We start from the raw sequence: 18030 nt of genomic DNA on the forward strand, positions 1-18030 counted from the left end.
TTCCACTTCTTCTTGTATTTCCTTATTTTCTGCAACTTCTTCTTGTATTTCCACTTCATAATTGACTTGGGAAATCTCTTGCGTATAATATTTCAAGCTTCTACCAACTCGTCCATACAACCTTTTAGTCATCATCTTGTTCCACTTGGTGTACTCCTTTCTTTCTATAGATGCTTGATCTTTAAGATAGCTTCATGCAACCTTCAAGTCACGTTCTTTCTTCTTTGGGATTTGTTGAGGGATTTCTTCTTGAATTTCTTTAAGAGATTTCTTTTTAGGGTGAAAGTCTTCATAACTTGTGTACACATCTTCATACGCATACATCTTCCTCATTTTCACTAGGCAAATTCTTGATTTTAGGCTTTATATCTTCTTCATCCATTTTCCTCAACTAATGAATTTATTTTTGGGTGAAGTGCCAAATAGCACCATGAACCAATTGCGATATGTCATGCCGCACCCTGAACTTACATAAGTGATTATTCAATTCATAAACCGAAAAATTTTGTCCGCCTAGCCCTTTTAGCAGGTTGTCTCCAAGTAACAGGTTATAACTTGATGATGTGGAGGTATTTTTTTATTTTTAATTTTTTTTTTTGCTGATGGAGGTATTTAGTTGGCAGGTCACCATTTATTTATATTAAATATAAACTAACCTCCTCTTATACTCTTCCGTGATATTCTGGCCGATAGCCACCGTGATTTCAGTCTCTTCTTTCTTTTTTTTTTTTGTTTTTGTTTTTTGTTTTTTGTTTTTTTTATGAGTTTGTTGATTGCCCTCTGAGCATCTTTTTTGTTTACAAAATTGACAAATCCAAAACCTCTGCTCACTCCAGTCTTCTGATCTATAGCAACATAGACTCGAGTCACAGCACCAAAAGGTCTGAAAAGCTCCATCAAGTCAGGTTCTCGGGTGTCCTCTGATAGGTTGGTCACATGGACCGAGTTCTCATCATTCCTGCGTCTCATGTCTATTCGAGCTGGTCTCTCTGCTCCCGACCTCATGCTTGGTGGAACGTAAGCTCTTTTAGTTGCACCAGGAGGCAAGCTAGCATCAGACATTGGTGGTTTGTCAACAAAGGTGTCAGTCTGTACGGCAAGATCCTTGTAAGGGCACTTAGATATCCAGTGATCACCTTTCTTGCCACAAGTTCTACAAACCATCAAAACAGCACCCGGTTTATTAAGAGCAGACAGTGCATCCGCCGTCTTGGCCTCTTCAGCTTTGGAACCAGGAGCTCGGGGCCTTTCAAGCAAGATCTCTTCGTTGGAGACCATGGTGAGTCTGCTGTCGACATCCTCACGAACAGCATCGCCGAACTTGGGCCAGGAGTAGCGCTCGATCGCCCGTTTACTTAGGCGCGCCTTGCCGAGCTTTCGAACGCGGGTCGTGGTTGTGATCATAATTAACCTTATTGCCATCATCGCTGAACTTGTACTCAATCACCTTCTTGATTCCGTTCTCGTCGGGGTCGATGACCTGCTTTGGCGAGAGGAGAAAATGGAGGGCCTCGACGTCATCTTCCTCCAGCTCTCCCCATCGGAGCTTGCTCGCCGGCTTTGAAAGGGAATCGGTAGTCATGGCCGTCGGAGCTATAGAAATCTGGTATTCAAGTGGCTGAGTATGAGATGATTTCAGTCTCTGATCTTAAAAACCAATAATTTGGAGATCTAAAAAAAAAAAAAAAAACCACATCAGCACATTTCATGTGCCATGTCACCAAGGCAACAGGGAAACCTGCTAAAAGGGCTAGGCGGACAAAATTTTTCGGTTTATGAACTGAATAATCACTTATGTAAGTTCAGGGTGCGGCATGACATATCGCAATTGGTTCATGGTGCTATTTGGCACTTCACCCTATATTTTTCTCTTTCTTGGTCTATGACTCGACTAGTCTAACCGAAATAAAAGTGGGGTTCTACGATTTACAATATGGCATATCAAAATCTATTACAATTTATTCCTAACACTTAACAAACTAAAACCAAAATAAGATAAACTAAGCAGCGGAAAAGTAAACTTAATTAACAAACTTAGTAGGAGTGTCACCGCCACAACCACCTTCCAACGGTGATTGCACAGGCTAAGGGTAAAACTAAACATCAAGTCAAACTAACATCCAAATAACTAGGGGAATACAACCCCGGTGTCCGGCACCAACAAAAGAGATAACATACTACAAAAACCAAATAACAAGAGTTTAGACTTCAAGTCATCTAACTAACCCTAGTCTAACTCGTACTCTCCCGTACCTACGAGCTGGGCCCACCTGAAAGGGGTTAACAAACAACAAGTAGCAAGCAAAACCCGTTAGCACGAAATTAAGTATAATGCCACTCAAACCTGTAAAGTAAATACAGTATATACTTTGGAAAACAGAGTTTACAGTATTGAATCAACCACTTAAACACTTAAATCATACTTTGGCGTTAGCTTCTAGATGCTTGCAACCTAAGTAATAAGTAGGCATACTTATTCAATAAACAACTTATCACATTCTCATATCATGAACAAACTAAGCTTCTCATTTACTCAAATAAACTCATGTTTTCTCATACAACTCAAATAAACATTCATGAGTTGTCATATACTTATCATGCATTCTCTGGCAAGACATATAACTCACCACAAGCTCATAGTATCAATCACGCAATCTAGTGCAAGACGTATAACTCATAAGCAACTCATGCTATCAAATAACTCATAAGCAATCTTATGCTACTAATCATGCAATCTCGTGCAAGATATATAATAAGCAAACTCATGCTACTAATCATGCAATCTCGTACAAGATATATAACAAGCAAACTCATGCTACTAATCATGCAATCTCGTGCAAGATATATAATAAGCAAACTCATGCTACTAATCATGTAATCTTGTGCAAGATATATAATAAGCATACTCATGCTACTAATCATGCAATCTCGTGCAAGATATATAATAAGCAAACTCATGCTACTAATCATGTAATCTCGTGCAAGATATATAATAAGCATACTCATGCTACTAATCATGCAATCTCGTGCAAGATATATAATAAGCAAACTCATGTTACTAATCATGCAATCTCATGCAAGATATATAAGAATAGGTACATATACATATACACTCTTTTGTAAAAAGAATACTTTTTCTGTGGAGGTTTCTTAGAGCCAAAAAAAATGACTCGCTTTGCTTCTTCCTTTCTTAGAGTCTCCAAGACTCGCTTTTTTAGAGTCTCAATGACTCGCTTTCTCTATACTCGTGGGCGAGGCCGGGTTTTTGGGCACGGCGTATAGCCGACCAATCTCTCATCCCGCCCACAGAACCAATTTCGTGGTTCTAAAAACTCAAACTCTGTGGAATCAGGTATCGAACTATTAGTGTGCACACCCCCTGACCAGGATTCCAAGCCTGGCGGACAGTTTCCAACCTTGTAACGTGGGAATACGCCGCGTTACATGAAAATCGGACCGCAATGTCCATTGCTTTCTACTCCGAAAGGACATAGTCCAAACGGGTCCTCCAAAAACAAGGTCTTCCTCACAATAGATATATATAAATATATCACTCATGCATGTCAAGTATGCAACACTTATCTTATGCAAAAAAATGCACATACTTCTCAACTCATTCTCAATAGACAAGATAAAGGTTTTCTACATGGAAATAAGATTTTAGAAAATAATAATTAGGCTCACATTGGTCATTTATGCACTTTTAAAACATGAAATGCTCAAATGCACTTTACTGTAACATATGCTTCTACTTTCTATTCACTGTGAAACTCAACAAATTTCATAAATCATGCTTGTAACTCATAACTTATCAAAACTTCTCAATAAACACTTAGCAAGTAGTTGACATGCTATTAGAACTCAAAGATACTTTTAAAACAACATGCTCAATATTTAGAACTTGGCAGTGAACTTTAATAATTTATAACAACCACTTTAGGCATGCTTTGCTAGCTAAAATCAACCATTTAGGCTCATGCTTCTCTATTCAACAATCATACTATGACATACTCAGCAAATAAAATAATCCAAGTCTGATAGTTCACAAACTTAAAAACAGTGAAAATTTTCAAATACTTCAGCAACATTTTCTTGTACAAAAACATTAATAAATAGCTCAAAACTTAACCAAACTTAACGAAATCAAAGCCAAAACGTGCATCAAGACGACCCCGAGGTATCGAGCCACAAGGGCCCATGACACCCCATCCGAAACGACAAGTAGCTGAGCCACAAGGGTCTGGCCACTGCATTGGAGGCACTCAACGGATCTTGGGGCGAGGCTCAACTAGGACCGCCGCTCAGACCGCCTAGCCACCGGCTCTAGGCAACGGCCCTCTCCTAGGGCCTTCCCTAGGCCCGGTTGGCAACGACCTTAGCCATCGGCCCCCTTGTTGGGCCGTTGGTTGGGACTGGTCAACCTACTTGTGCACACAGTCTGTGCACCAGATGGTTTCTTCTCATCTGCAAAAATAGCTCAGGCATTTCTGTGACAACCCAAAGTTTAATTTTATAAATCCAATTTAAAAAAATTCCAAAATAGCCATTTTCACTTCATTAAAAATTTTTGCGATAAATTGGTGTTTGAATAAATTATTTTGAGTTACATTTTAAATTAATTCAACACCAAAATTTATTTTTATTCCAAAATCCTAAATTTTTGGATATTTCACGTACCAAGTTTTAAACTGAGAAACCAATATGAGTGAGACCGGGAGAAATCTGAACCAAGTGTTTGTTTGAAAATCATTTTTGGAAAAATACATTTTGACCCCAAACTATTTAAATTCACCTTTCTAGTCTATAGTCCATGTTGCAAGGTGGACCAAAAGCATTTTCTCCTCTTGCCTGATATTTCTAAGACAACCACCAAATTACCACTTTGCCCTCCACCAATCATTGATGGTCTACCTAGGGTTTTGGACCCTATAAAAGCCTCACTATTCCATTGTTGTTCCCTGATCTCTTTCTTTCCCTCACCCCAAAATTTGTCTGCCAAGAGAAGAAAGAACAACACAGTAAGTTCATCTTCATTTTCCCTTCAATCTTAGCCTTCCTTTTCTCTTCTAGCTTTCATCCATTCTCTGAGGTTCTATTCTAAGCTTTGTATGGTTTGTTCAGGGAGTTTAGGTGGTGAAGGAGGTGCTAGCTAGGTTGGGAGGAAGAAGAGATCCAAGCAAGAAGAAGAGGTTTACAAAGGTATAACCCCATGGACTCCCTCTTCAAATTTTGGCTCTGTGAAGCCTTGTTTATTTGGTAGAAATGAGTTAAAATGCTAAATTTTTATGTGTTTGAGTTAGGAAGTGATCTATTACTTGTCTATGATCTGTTGATGATGTTTTGGATAAGTTGGAGTTCGCTGAGAATGAGTTGCAGATGAAAATGGATCATCTGGTGCACAGACAGTGTGTACCAGATGATGTAACGGCCCTAGCCAACGACCCATCAAGGGGACCGTTGGCTAGAGCCGTGGCCGGTCGAGCCTAGGGCACGACCCTAGGAGAGGACCGTTGCCTAGGCCCGGCGGTATAGCGGCCTGAGGGGGCAGTCTGTGCAGAGCCCCGCCCCCTGGTCCGTGAGTGTTGTCTGTGCAGTGGTCGGGCCTTTGTGGCTCAGCTACGTGTCATTTCGGGCCAGGTGTCATGAGCCCTTGTGGCTCGGTACCTCGGGGCCATATCGATGCACGTTTTGGCTTTGATTTCGTTGAATTTGGATTAGAAATGAGCATGTTATGATGGATTTATTGATGAAATTGCTTCATAGTATGTTTGTTTGAGTTCACTGCAATAAGAATTGCTTTGCTTTGTTGCCCTGATGTTATTTATGTATTGAGTAGAGAAGCATGATCACTGTGAGAATAAGATTTATTAGAAAAGCATGACTAGAATGTGTTGTTTGATCAATGAGATTTGGAGTATATTTGATGGTAGAAATATATAGAGTTTGATATGTTGCAAACCGAGCATGATATTGTATTCTTGAGAAATTCTATGATATATATATGGACTTGTAGCATGTTGTATAGCATTTTGCATTTCAAGTATAACATGTTTTAAAAGTGCATAAGTGGCCAACGTGAGCCTAAGTACTATTTTCAAAAACTCATGAGCATGTGGTATATCATTACTTTGTTGCATTGAGAAATTGTTGAGTTGTAGCATGCATAAGTTTGGTACATGAGAGATATATTTATATATTATCTATATCAGTGAGGTTTTGGAGGACCCCGTTTGGACTATGTCCTCTCGGATGATTATTATGGACATTGCAGTCCCAGTATATGTAACGTGGTGTATTCCCACGTTACGAGGTTGGAAGCTGCCCGCCAGGCTTGGAATCCTGGTCAGGTGGTGTGCACGCTGATAGTTCGATACCTGATTCCACAGAGTTTGAGCATAGAACCAAGAGAGTGGTTCGGTGGGCGAGCATAGTATTAGGTCGGCTAGACGCCGTGCCCGGATAGGTTCATTCACACTATGGTGAAGTTCCTACATCGTCCATTTATAAAGAAAGTGAGTCATTACGACTCTAAGAAAAGAAAGAAAGAAGTGAGTCATTGCGACTCTAAGAAAAGAAAGAAAGAAAGAAAGCAAGTCATTATGACTCAAAGAGACATCCACAGAAAAGTATTCTATTTTTTACAAACGAGTGTATGAGTATACGTATAGTATTGCACGAGATTACATTTGAGTATAGTATTGCACGAGATTGCATTTGAGTATAGTATTGCATGAGATTGCATAATGAGAATGATTAATCGAGATTGTATATCGAGTATGATTGCTTTAGTTACACTTTGAGGTCTTACTTATCCAGTTTGCATGATGAGAACTTGAAAGCATGAAGATAATTTTGTATTGGTTGTTAGTATGAATTTGATTGATAGCATGAGTTAGTTATAATGAGATTTGTTATGAGAAATATGTGTTGGCATATTTATGTTGATGACTTATTTATATTTGAAGAATGCCTGTTGATATTATAGGTTGCAAGCATATAAAAAGTAGGTATCTACCGTTGTCTATGTGATGAGATCGTTTGATTTAGTATGTTGACAAATGTTTTTCCAAAGTATACTCTATAGTACTTTACAGCGTTGAGTGTGGTTATACTTAGCTTCGTGCTAACGGGTATTTTCCTATTTATCTATATGTTATTTGTAAAACCCCTTTCAGGTGGGCCCATCGTTTGAGAGGTGATCGAGTTAGACTAGTCTAGTAGATCTAGTAGTCTGAACTCTCTTTATTATCATGATGTTTAGTGTGATGGATTGTAGACTTTGATGTTTATTTCGACGGAGTTGTAGACTTATGATTTGATATTCCAGTTTGATGCTTAGACATCGGGGTGTTTTTCCCCCTTATGATTCTTTATTAAGTTTTATGAATGTTAGTTACTTTTTATTATTCTAGTTCCATCCTTAGCCTGTGCAATCACCACAGAGTGGTGGTTGTGGCGGTGACATTCCCACTAGTTTGCTTATTAAGTTATTTATCCGCTGCTTAGTTTATGTTAATTGTGGTTTAGAATTGTAATTAAGATTTAGAAAAGTGGGGTGTTACAATTTCTAACTCATCCAAAACATCAACAACATATCATAGACAAGTAATAGATTATTTAATAGCTCAAATACAACATATATCTAGCATTTCTATTCATCAAAGACTTCACAGAGTCTTGTAAAAAGCTTGGGAGTCCATGAGTTATACCTTTGTAGCTTTATCTCCTTCTAGCTTGGTTTCCACCTCCCTCTTCAGCTAGCTACAACCCCCTTCACCTCCTAAACATCTCAAACAAACCATACAAGCAACCTAACTTATAAGCTCAGAGAAGGATGGAAGGCTAGGATTAAAAAAAAAAAAGGAAAAGATGAAGAATACTTACCGTGATTGCTTGTGTTCTTGCAGGGGAGCTCAAGGGTGGAAACAAGAGGCTAAGTCTGATAAGGGATCAATATATAGGAGCACAAAATCCTAGGTTGATTCCATATGATTGGTTGGTGGCAAAAATGTAATAACTTTGGCTAGAATGGTGTTATCAGACAACTTTGGAGTAGTGTGGTCCACCAAGCTTCATGAACCAAGGGCTAGATTTGCTATTTTAAATAGTTTGGGGTTAAAAAAGGAATTTTCCCAAAATGATTTCTAGATGACCACTTGGTTTAAGCTTCTCAGAATTCTCCCGGTTTCACTCAGATATATTTCTTAGTTCAAAATGTGGCACGCAATGTACCCGGAAATTTAGGATATTGAAATTTAAATCCATTCTTGGTGTCAAATCGTATTTAAAAGGGCTCAAAATAATTTATTCAACACCATTTTCTTCATAAAAATTTTATGGAGTGAAAATTGGCTATTTTGGATTTTCTAAAAACCGAATTTATAAAATAAATTCTTGGGTTGTCACAAAAACCTTTGAGAAGGATTTTCAGAGTGCTTAGGTTGGGAGGATGTGACATGGTATTGGGGATGGATTGGATTGACAATTTTGCACCAATCCAATTATATACCAGGCCACCTGGGATCTCATTCCACAAAGATGGCAATAAGTTGTTACTGAAATGAATGGCCAAAAAGATTTCATTGAAGCAGGCTACTAAAAAAGAGGCCAAAAGGTGGAAAAAACAAGGGGTGCAGGGTTATTTAGTGCAAGGCACAATCCACAATACTCAAGGATGAGTTAAGGAACCTCCAACAATATAATTCAGATTCAAACATGCTGGAGTTGTCTGAAATCCTACCTGAATTCCAGGAATTATTTGAGGAACCTAAGGCATTGCCTCCTAAGAGGCCTTTTGATCATGAGATTCCACTGATTCCAGGAGCCAAACCTGTGAACTTCAAGCCCTACAGGTATTATTTTGTGCAGGGGAAAACAATAGAGAAGATGGTGGAAGAGATGTTCACAACATGTATTATCTCCCACAGTACATCTCCATTTGCATCCCCTGTATTATTGATGCCTAAGAAGGATAATACATAAAGATTTTGAATAGACTATAGGGCCTTGAATGGAATAACTATCAAAAACAAATTTTTCTATCCCATTGGTTGATGATTTGTTCTCATAATTGGCAAATTATATGATCTTTACTAAGCTGGATTTAAGGGTTGGGTACCATCAAGTAAGAATGAAAGATGGAGAGGAATACAAAACAGCCTTTAGGACACACCAATGGACGTATGAGTTCAAAGAGATACCCTTTGGGCTAACTAATGCCCCGACAACATTTCAGGCTCTCATGAACTATGTGTTTATAAGTCTCCTGATTAGAAACTCATTTCTAGTTTTCTTTGATGACATATTAGTGTACAGCCCCACTTTGGAAAGCCATTGGAAGGATTTAAGGGAAGTTTTGAAGATTATGAAGGACCATCCGTTGCTAGCCAAACTCATCAGCAAGTGTTTGTTTGCCAAGTCAGAAGTGGAATACCTTGGGCATATCATTTCAGAAAAAAAAGGTCTGCAGACTGACCATACTAAGCTAACTATTGAGGCAACTTGGCCTAAACCAGTCAATATCAAGGAATTGAGGGAATTCCTAGGTCTCACAGGTTACTATAGCATGTTCATTAAGACTTATGGTACTATATAAGCAGGCCACTTACCAACATGATAAAGAAAGATGCATTCCAATGGAGTGCTGGATCAGAAGCTGCCTTTGAGAAGTTAAAACAGGCTTTGTGTACTGCCCAGTACTTACATTGCCTGATTTTAACAAGGAATTTGTAGTAGAGGCTGATGCTTGCTACAAGGGATTGGGGTAGTTCTGATGCAAGAAGGGAACCCAGTGACCTATTTCAGCAAGGGGTTTGTGAATAAACACTTTGGGATTGTCAATATATGAAAATGAGTACTTGTCTATAATCAATGCAGTTGACAAATGGAGGCTCTATTTGCTTGGGAGACATTTTACAATCAAAACTGACCATCAAAGCCTAAAGTTCTTATTGGAACAGAAGATTACAACAGCCATGCAGCAGAAAGGGCTAACCAAGTAGTTGGGGTTAAGCTATACTATACAATATAAAAAAGGGGCGTAAAACTATGTGGATGATGCATTGTCTAGGACCAAGCTGAACTATTGGCTGTCTCAACAGTCAGGCCACTTTGGGTAGAGGAAATTGTGAAAAGTTTTGAAGGGGATGAGTTAGCATCTAAAATACTCACTGAAAACTTGATTGCTCCTAAAGAAGGCTCATTGTTTACTGTGTCAAAGGGTTTGATTAAATATAAAGGGAGGTTATATATTGGAGAAAATGGGACCTGAGAAGCAGGCTCTTGTTACAGATGCATGATTCTCCTATAAGAGGTCATTCTTTACAACAAGTGACTTACCACATGCTCAAACAACTATTTTATTGGAAGGGAATGAAGACAGAAGTGATCTTAGCAATCAAGTATTGTGATACTTGTCAGAGATGCAAGGATGAAAATGTAGCTTATCCTGGAATGTTGCAACCTCTAAAAATCCATGATCAGGTTTGGCAAAGTATATCAATGGATTTCATTGAATGACTGCCTAATTCTCAAGGAAAAGAAGTCATTATGGTGGTAGTTGACAGATTTACTAAATACAACCGCTTCTTAGCTTTATCTCATCTCTATACTGCTGAAAATGTGGTCGAACTGTTCATGGAGTATGTCTACAAACTCCATGGCATTCCTCATGACATTGTGAGTGACAGAGATAAGGTTTTTGTAAGTAACTAGTATGATACCCCTGTGATGCACGGAAAATAACTTGCAAAATGTATGTTATATGTGTGAATAATATAGTTTAAAAATTATATAAAAAGAATATAGTATTTGTTAATAGTTATAAGAACTGAGATTTCTAATATATTTCCGTATTAAAATTGAATATTATACATAATAGATTACGACAAAAAATCAAAAAGAAAAGTGTAACGAGTACATTTCAAAATATTTATTAAAATTATAATATGTCATTAATAGAACATAAAAATAATTATTAATTATACCCTAACTCCTTCTATTGCAGATCTATGTATTAAGAATTAGTGCCCGCATGGGTAGCTCAACTGATCATAAAGGTGAAACTTTGGAAGAATGACCAGAGATCGAGTCTCACCAGCGGCAGTGTGGGAGCAACCTCTCAAAGTGAGGGGGGCTCCTTGTGCGCAGTGAGCACCGGTCTAGCCTCTGTGATTAATGTTCAGTTGAGTCATCATGATTGCTCTGTCGGGCCGGGGTGTGGGGGTCCCTTAGGGTTGGGGTTCAGCCTTTGGAAGAATGTATTAAGAATTAGTATTATTTCTGGCTATTATTGTACATAAACTAAGAAGGAGAAATCGGTCTAAAAAAGACCATTAAAAAGATCTGCAATTGTTAATGAAGAAGTCCTTTTAAGTCTCAAAACTCTTTAAAAAAATATATAAGATAGCTCATGAGATAAGTAAACTTTAAATTAATACTTGTTTTACTCTACATATATGAATAATTCCTGTCTTAAAAAATCATAATTTTCAGTCTTAATAAATCATCATTCTCGGTCTAAAAAAATTATAGATTAATATTTGACTCAAATTTAATTTTCAGGTTTCATTAGAGGTGATCAAAATCAGTTTGTGAAAAGGAATTTGATTTTTGTAAAAAATTAGTAAGCATAATTTTGTATTCATGTGATTTTGACCATATAAATAATATATATATATATATATATATATATATATATATATATATATATATATATATGTTTGTGTGTGTGATTTGGAGTTAAACTTAAATGAATGTTATTATTACTTAATTTTTTAAATTTATACAGTATTTAATATTGAATATTTACAAAGGCATTAAATTGAAATTAAAGTGTTCTGCATTTGTTATTGAGTGATAGTACTATTAGTCAACTTGTTTTAATCACAGTTTATTTAATGAACTATTGCACGAACTGAATATTTATTAAAAAAATTTACATCAGATTACAATATATGATTTGTAAGACTACATAAGAAAGATTTTATAATATACGATGGTATCTCTAAGTGAAGAAAAAAAAAAGAATTTCACAAATTACTTCTCAAAAAAAAAGAAGTTCACAATTTACATAAACCATAATCCTTTTGCATGCTCAATAACCTAACCTTATTTATACACTACACAATAAATGTTGGAACCAAGAAGCTCTAAGCGTAGTTGACTACTGTTGCTTTGTAATATCACCTGTAACTGAAAACAAGCTTAGTTCCAGCCAAAAATAGTCTAGATCAATCTTAAAAACATTAAAATAAGCACTAAAAAAAACATTGTCAAAGATGGTAAACCAAATATGCATGTAAGCCATGGCAAAATAGTTTCAAAACAACCAAACACCCATTAAGAACTCCATGAATCATTATGACAACTTCTCCTTATTTATAACGATATCCTTTTTCTTCTCAGAAGTCTCTGGATCGATGAGAATTTGTCTAATAGACATCTCTTGACCGCTATCGTTATCTTTCTGTACTCTGTTACAACCTAGAAATATTGATAGCATTTGGACTTTCTGCTACATCTTCTGACAGGAATACATATTAAAAATAAAAAGAATATAAGACAAATGTTTACTATAATATTTAGTTAGGATTGAATTATTTTATATTAACTGTCTTGTGTTTACAACCTCAAACCTAACAAATTAAAATTCAAATTTAATATTCTAATGAAATTTACAGTGAATATAAGTATATGTATCATAAAAAATGACAGAAATGGTACTGATAAACATTGATCCACCGGTGAATTCATCAAACGTGATCAATAAGATGATCTTGTTATTGTATTAACACTCCAAATAGGGGTTTGTTCACCGAAAAGACTAACTCTAAGCAATAACTGGAATTCATATTGTATCAACAATTTTGATCATTTTTAGATATATTTTTAAATAATTATACCTTTATATATCTTGGATTGTTACCTTTATATCATGTTAAACAATTTTGATCATTTAAATAATTATACCTTTATATATCCTGGATTGTTGCAACCTCTGAAAATCCCTCATCAAGCTTGACAAAGTATATCAATGGATTTCACAGGACTACCTAATTCTCAAGGAAAAGAAGTCATTATGGTGGTAGTTGACAGATTTACTAAATACAGCTACTTCTTAGCTTTATCTCATCCCTATATATACTGCTGAAAATGTGGTTGTATTGTTCATGGAGCATGTCTACAAACTCCATGGCATTCCTCAGGACATTGTGTCACGCCCCAGAAATGAGCGTAACCCGGCCGTATTACTACGACAAAAAATATCGTTATATATAATACGAAGCCTACTAAACAAAATATCAACCACAAGATAACCTAAACAAACTCTTGGTCTTAAAGTTCCTACTCCCAAAGATAGCTTAATTGAAAGTATAATATATACATTTAAGCTTCTAGACATAGTCCAAATTTACAACATGGAATCCAAGGTCCTACTATGGACTTGATCTCCACAAAAAGATATGAGTCCCCCTCTATCACAAAACACTAGACTAATACCCTATGGTCTTTAAACCCAAAATGTGGCCTCCCTCGTCTTAACCTCAATCAACACTCTAATATGAAAACATGAAACACACGAGTGAGCTCAAAGCTAGGTACATTATATAACACTTCTCTACCAAATCAAGTATAGAGAATAAAGAGGACCACAAATATATTAGGTAACATAAGATGTTATAAAAATGTATAATAAAAGTGTTAGTATTCTTATACAATTATATCACATACGAGTATCAATAATTCCAGAGTTTTCCTTCAAGTCATGAATCATAGATCGGTGCTCAAATAGCATAAATAAATAAAGATATTACATACCTAGCTCACCATTTTACTTTGAGAACTATAATATACTCATAGTATGAGCCAAAGATCAGTTAAGACAATTACACTAGTCAAGGGTAGCAAAGCTACCAATTAAAATCAAAGGAATGTTCCAAATCAAGGGTGCGTGAGACCACCAATTGGGAATCAAGGGAACATTCCAAACCAAGACAAGGGTGGTTAGACCACCAATATGATGAATACCTTTGAAGATATATATATATATATATATATATATATATATATATATATATATATATACCATGATCAACATTAAAACATATATCAAATTCCCAAATTTTCATGAGATATGTACTAATACTTTATCATACAAATCATGCCCATATTCAAGAATTGCTTCAATATTTTGCAATCACTTAAGCTATGGTATATAAGTTATAATGAGTAAGTAAGTGGTAAGCTTCCTTACCTTTGCAAGCTTTAAGCATAGAAATTCCTTTATGCATTAACCTTCACGGTCACCTATCAAATACATACACCATTATAACTTACTAGCATTCCAAACATTTACAAATTTTTCTTGTAAATTTATAAACAACCATGTTTTCTCCACACCAAGCAACAACCCAAAATATAAATAAATGAGCTTAAGACCTCTATCACTCTTCTTGAAACAAGTATTGTCAAAAGTTTAACAAGGAACATGTAGCTCATTAGGGAGAAAAATCAGCCCACAATATGAATAATAAAGCATAGATTAGTAAAGAAAATGAAGTAATAAAATACCACATCATTCATCAAAAATACCCATTGTACGATCATCACTCCATTGATATTAAAATCTCTATGCAAGAAATTAAAGGACATGTAGTCATATGTATCTATTGCACACAGACTCATCACCTAAATCACAAATTGAGAGAAAATCGATTTGAAATCTAGAGAAGTCATACAAAACACTACATAAGCTCATCTTCCTTCAAACACTTAGAGTAAATTAGAAGGGATCTAAAATTCCAAATACACTAAGTTTCCTTTGTAATTTTGAATTCCTCACTGTCGTAAATTCCCATCTTGAGCTTCGACTTACATAACAAAATTAACAGGGAATGGTGTTTTCTTCTTTTAACAACAAAATAAAAATTAATTACCTTGTCTTGTTGAACCCTAAAACAAAACCTCTCTTGCTTGTTTCTCGTGCTACGTCCATAGCAAAATGAGATGCCTCCTCTCTTCCCTTTCTTCTCTACTAAGGCTCAAGTAGGGATGGCAATGGTGCGGGGTGGGTGCGGGGGATATATCCCCCGCCCCCGCACTCGCATTCCCAACCCACTCTCCGCACCCGCACCTGCACCCGCGCGGGTAATGAAATTCCTACCCCATACCCGCCCCCACGGGGATTTTGCGGGTGCGAGTAATATCCAACCCGCAACTCTAGTTATTAATATTACACTTAAATTTAATGAAAAATTTAAACTACAATTCTTATTATCACATGAGTTTTTTTTATAAGATTGAACATAACTCTAAAATTTAATAAGAGACAATGAAGTTAATCTTTAATTGGAACTAAAATTGTGTTGTTAGTATAAATTGTATTAAGTGTTTACTCATTATGTTATTTGTGTTGTTCTTACTCAATTTTCATTAACAAAAAACTAAGAAGTTTAATTCATTATGCATTTTTAATTATAAAATATACATAAACTTATATAATAAATGGCTACTAATAACAATATATATAAGTGCGGGTGCGGGTGCAGTGCGGGGATAGCTCCCCCCGCACCCGCGCGGGTATACAAATCTCCCCCCATACCCGCACTCATTACCCAAATTGTGCGGGTATTTTAAAACCCGTAGGGGCGGGGATGCGGGGAACCCATTGGGTGCGAGTAGAATTGCCATCCCTAGGCTCAAGAGTCTAATCTGATTTTTGTTTTCCTTATTGGACTTCTCAAGCTTAACTACAATTATTATTGGGCCCAATGAAAGACTAAACCCAATTAAAACTTAACCAATTAAATTATAATTTGGGTCTAGGAAGAATAGGACCTAAAATATCTAGTTAGACTATTATTATTATTATTATTATTATTATTATTTTCAAAATCTGAAATTTGTCATTACACATTGTGAGTGACATAGATAAGGTTTTTGTAAGTAAAATATAGAAGTTCATATTCAAGCAATTGCAGGAGAACTTGAACATGTCTTCTGCTTATCACCCATAATCTGATGGGCAGACAGAGAGAGTGAATAGGTGTTTAGAAACCTATTTGAGGTGCATGGTCTTTCACAAATCAAAAACTTGGGGTAAATAGCTGCATCTAGCTGAACATTAGTATAATACCAATTTCCACACCTCATTGCAGTGCTCACCCTTTCAAGCACTATATGGATACCTACCACCATCCTTAACCTTTGGTGTTGTAAAAGAATGGGAATGCAGTGACTAGTTTAAAGAGAGGGCTACAATTGTGGCCATTCTTAAAGAAAACCTTCAAAAAACCCAAGCCATAATGGAACAGCAAGCTGACAAACATAGAAGTGAAAGGAGCTTTGAGATTGGAGATTGGGTTTACCTCAAAATACAGCCTTATAAACAGGTTTATATAGTTGTCAGGGCTAATGTAAAGCTCACTTCCAGGTACTATGGACCCTTTAAGATCATTGGGAAGATTGGAAAAGTAGCTTACAAGCTGGAATTGTCTAGTGGGGTTGTCATTCATCCAAGTTTTCATGTTTCTCAACTGAAAAAAAAGAAGTTGGTGAAGGGGTTATTCCACAGTCTAAGTTGCATATCACTGATCTTGAGAATATGGTTATGACTCAACATGTGGCAGCTTTAGGAAAAACGATAGTTAAGAGGAACAATGGAGCTATGGTCTGGATCTTGGTTCAGTGGGCAAATCTACCCAGTGAAACAGCTACTTGGGAATAGAGCCGTCAAAACGGGCTTTGCCCGCCGGCCCGGCCCGTCCCGCGGGCTGCCCCGGCCCGGCCCGTCCCGCGGGCTGCCCGCCATATATTTAAAATATATATATATATATATATATATATATATATATATATATATATTAAATAACTTGATATCCATAAAATGTTTGGGTTGAAAACATGTTCCAGTAATCACAAAAAGTTCTGTTAAGTTCTTGGCAGTGTGCTGTCCTGAAAAATTATGTCTGAAGCAATTTAAGGGAAAAATTTGAGAAAATTACTTATAGGCTTTGGATTGATATGAAATTTTTTGTGTATGTTTTAGAGTTGCTGAACTTCATATCTAGAAAAATTTATATCAAAATTCGTTATCAAATACTCCCAAAAAAATTTCACAATCTAGATAAAAAAAATTCTGAATTTTCTGCCAGTTCCAGTTTCTTGTATATATATATATAATATTTTATAAAATCTAACTATAACCTAATAAGTAATAACCATAATCCTAGTTTAATTTTTTAAAATTTTTGACTATAGACTTTATAATTATTGTTATGTATTATGTAATGTCTAATGTTTGATGAACTATGTCTTATGTTAGTTATGTAATATGTTATTTTAATTATTTTTTAAGGTAAAACTGGTAAAACTTAACAAAGTATCAAACTAAAAACTTAAGAGTTAAGAACCAAAAAAAAAAAAAAAAAAAAAAAAGTGGCGGGAGGCCTAGCCCACAGGCTAGGGGCAGGGCGGACTGGGCCAGTAAAACCCAGGTTCACCAAGGAGCGGGATTTTTTAGTCCGGCCCGCCAGCCCGTATTGACAGCTCTACTTGCGAAGATTTCCATCACATAACCAAGCAATTTCCCACCTTTTGATCCTTGGGGACAAGGATCCACTAGAGGAGATGGTAATGTGATGATCATAACAAGTGGAAATAATGGAAGAGAAACATGTATGAGGGAGGAAGCAATTGCAGAGGAAACTGGAAGTAAATTGCTGAGGAAAATAATAGATGAAAGAGAAGAAACGGTGCCGTATGACACGCATGAGTTGGGGATGATTAGCACTAACCCAGACGACGACGTTTGAAGCCTAGTAGTTGGCAAGAGGAATTTGACAACGCCGTTTTGAGCTAATTGGCTGAGTTGAGTTGTTTCTTTGATCAGTAGATCCCAGAGGTTGTTGAGGGTGTAATTTTGCATTTCCCCAGATTAAGATGATTATTAGAAATAAGCAACTGGTATATAGGACTGACTGATGCGAATACGTGAATTTTCAGTCAGACAGATAGATTGGAGATCAGTTT

General features: G+C 36.3%; 1 pseudogene; it reads right to left on the reverse strand.

Moving 5' to 3' along the window:
* Positions 1-768: 768 nt before the first annotated feature.
* On the reverse strand, positions 769-1615 carry LOC109148700 (annotated as a pseudogene).
* Positions 1616-18030: the final 16415 nt, after the last annotated feature.

This window comes from Ipomoea nil, unplaced genomic scaffold, assembly GCF_001879475.1.
Source record: "Ipomoea nil cultivar Tokyo-kokei standard unplaced genomic scaffold, Asagao_1.1 scaffold2144, whole genome shotgun sequence".
Classification (NCBI taxonomy): domain Eukaryota; kingdom Viridiplantae; phylum Streptophyta; class Magnoliopsida; order Solanales; family Convolvulaceae; genus Ipomoea; species Ipomoea nil.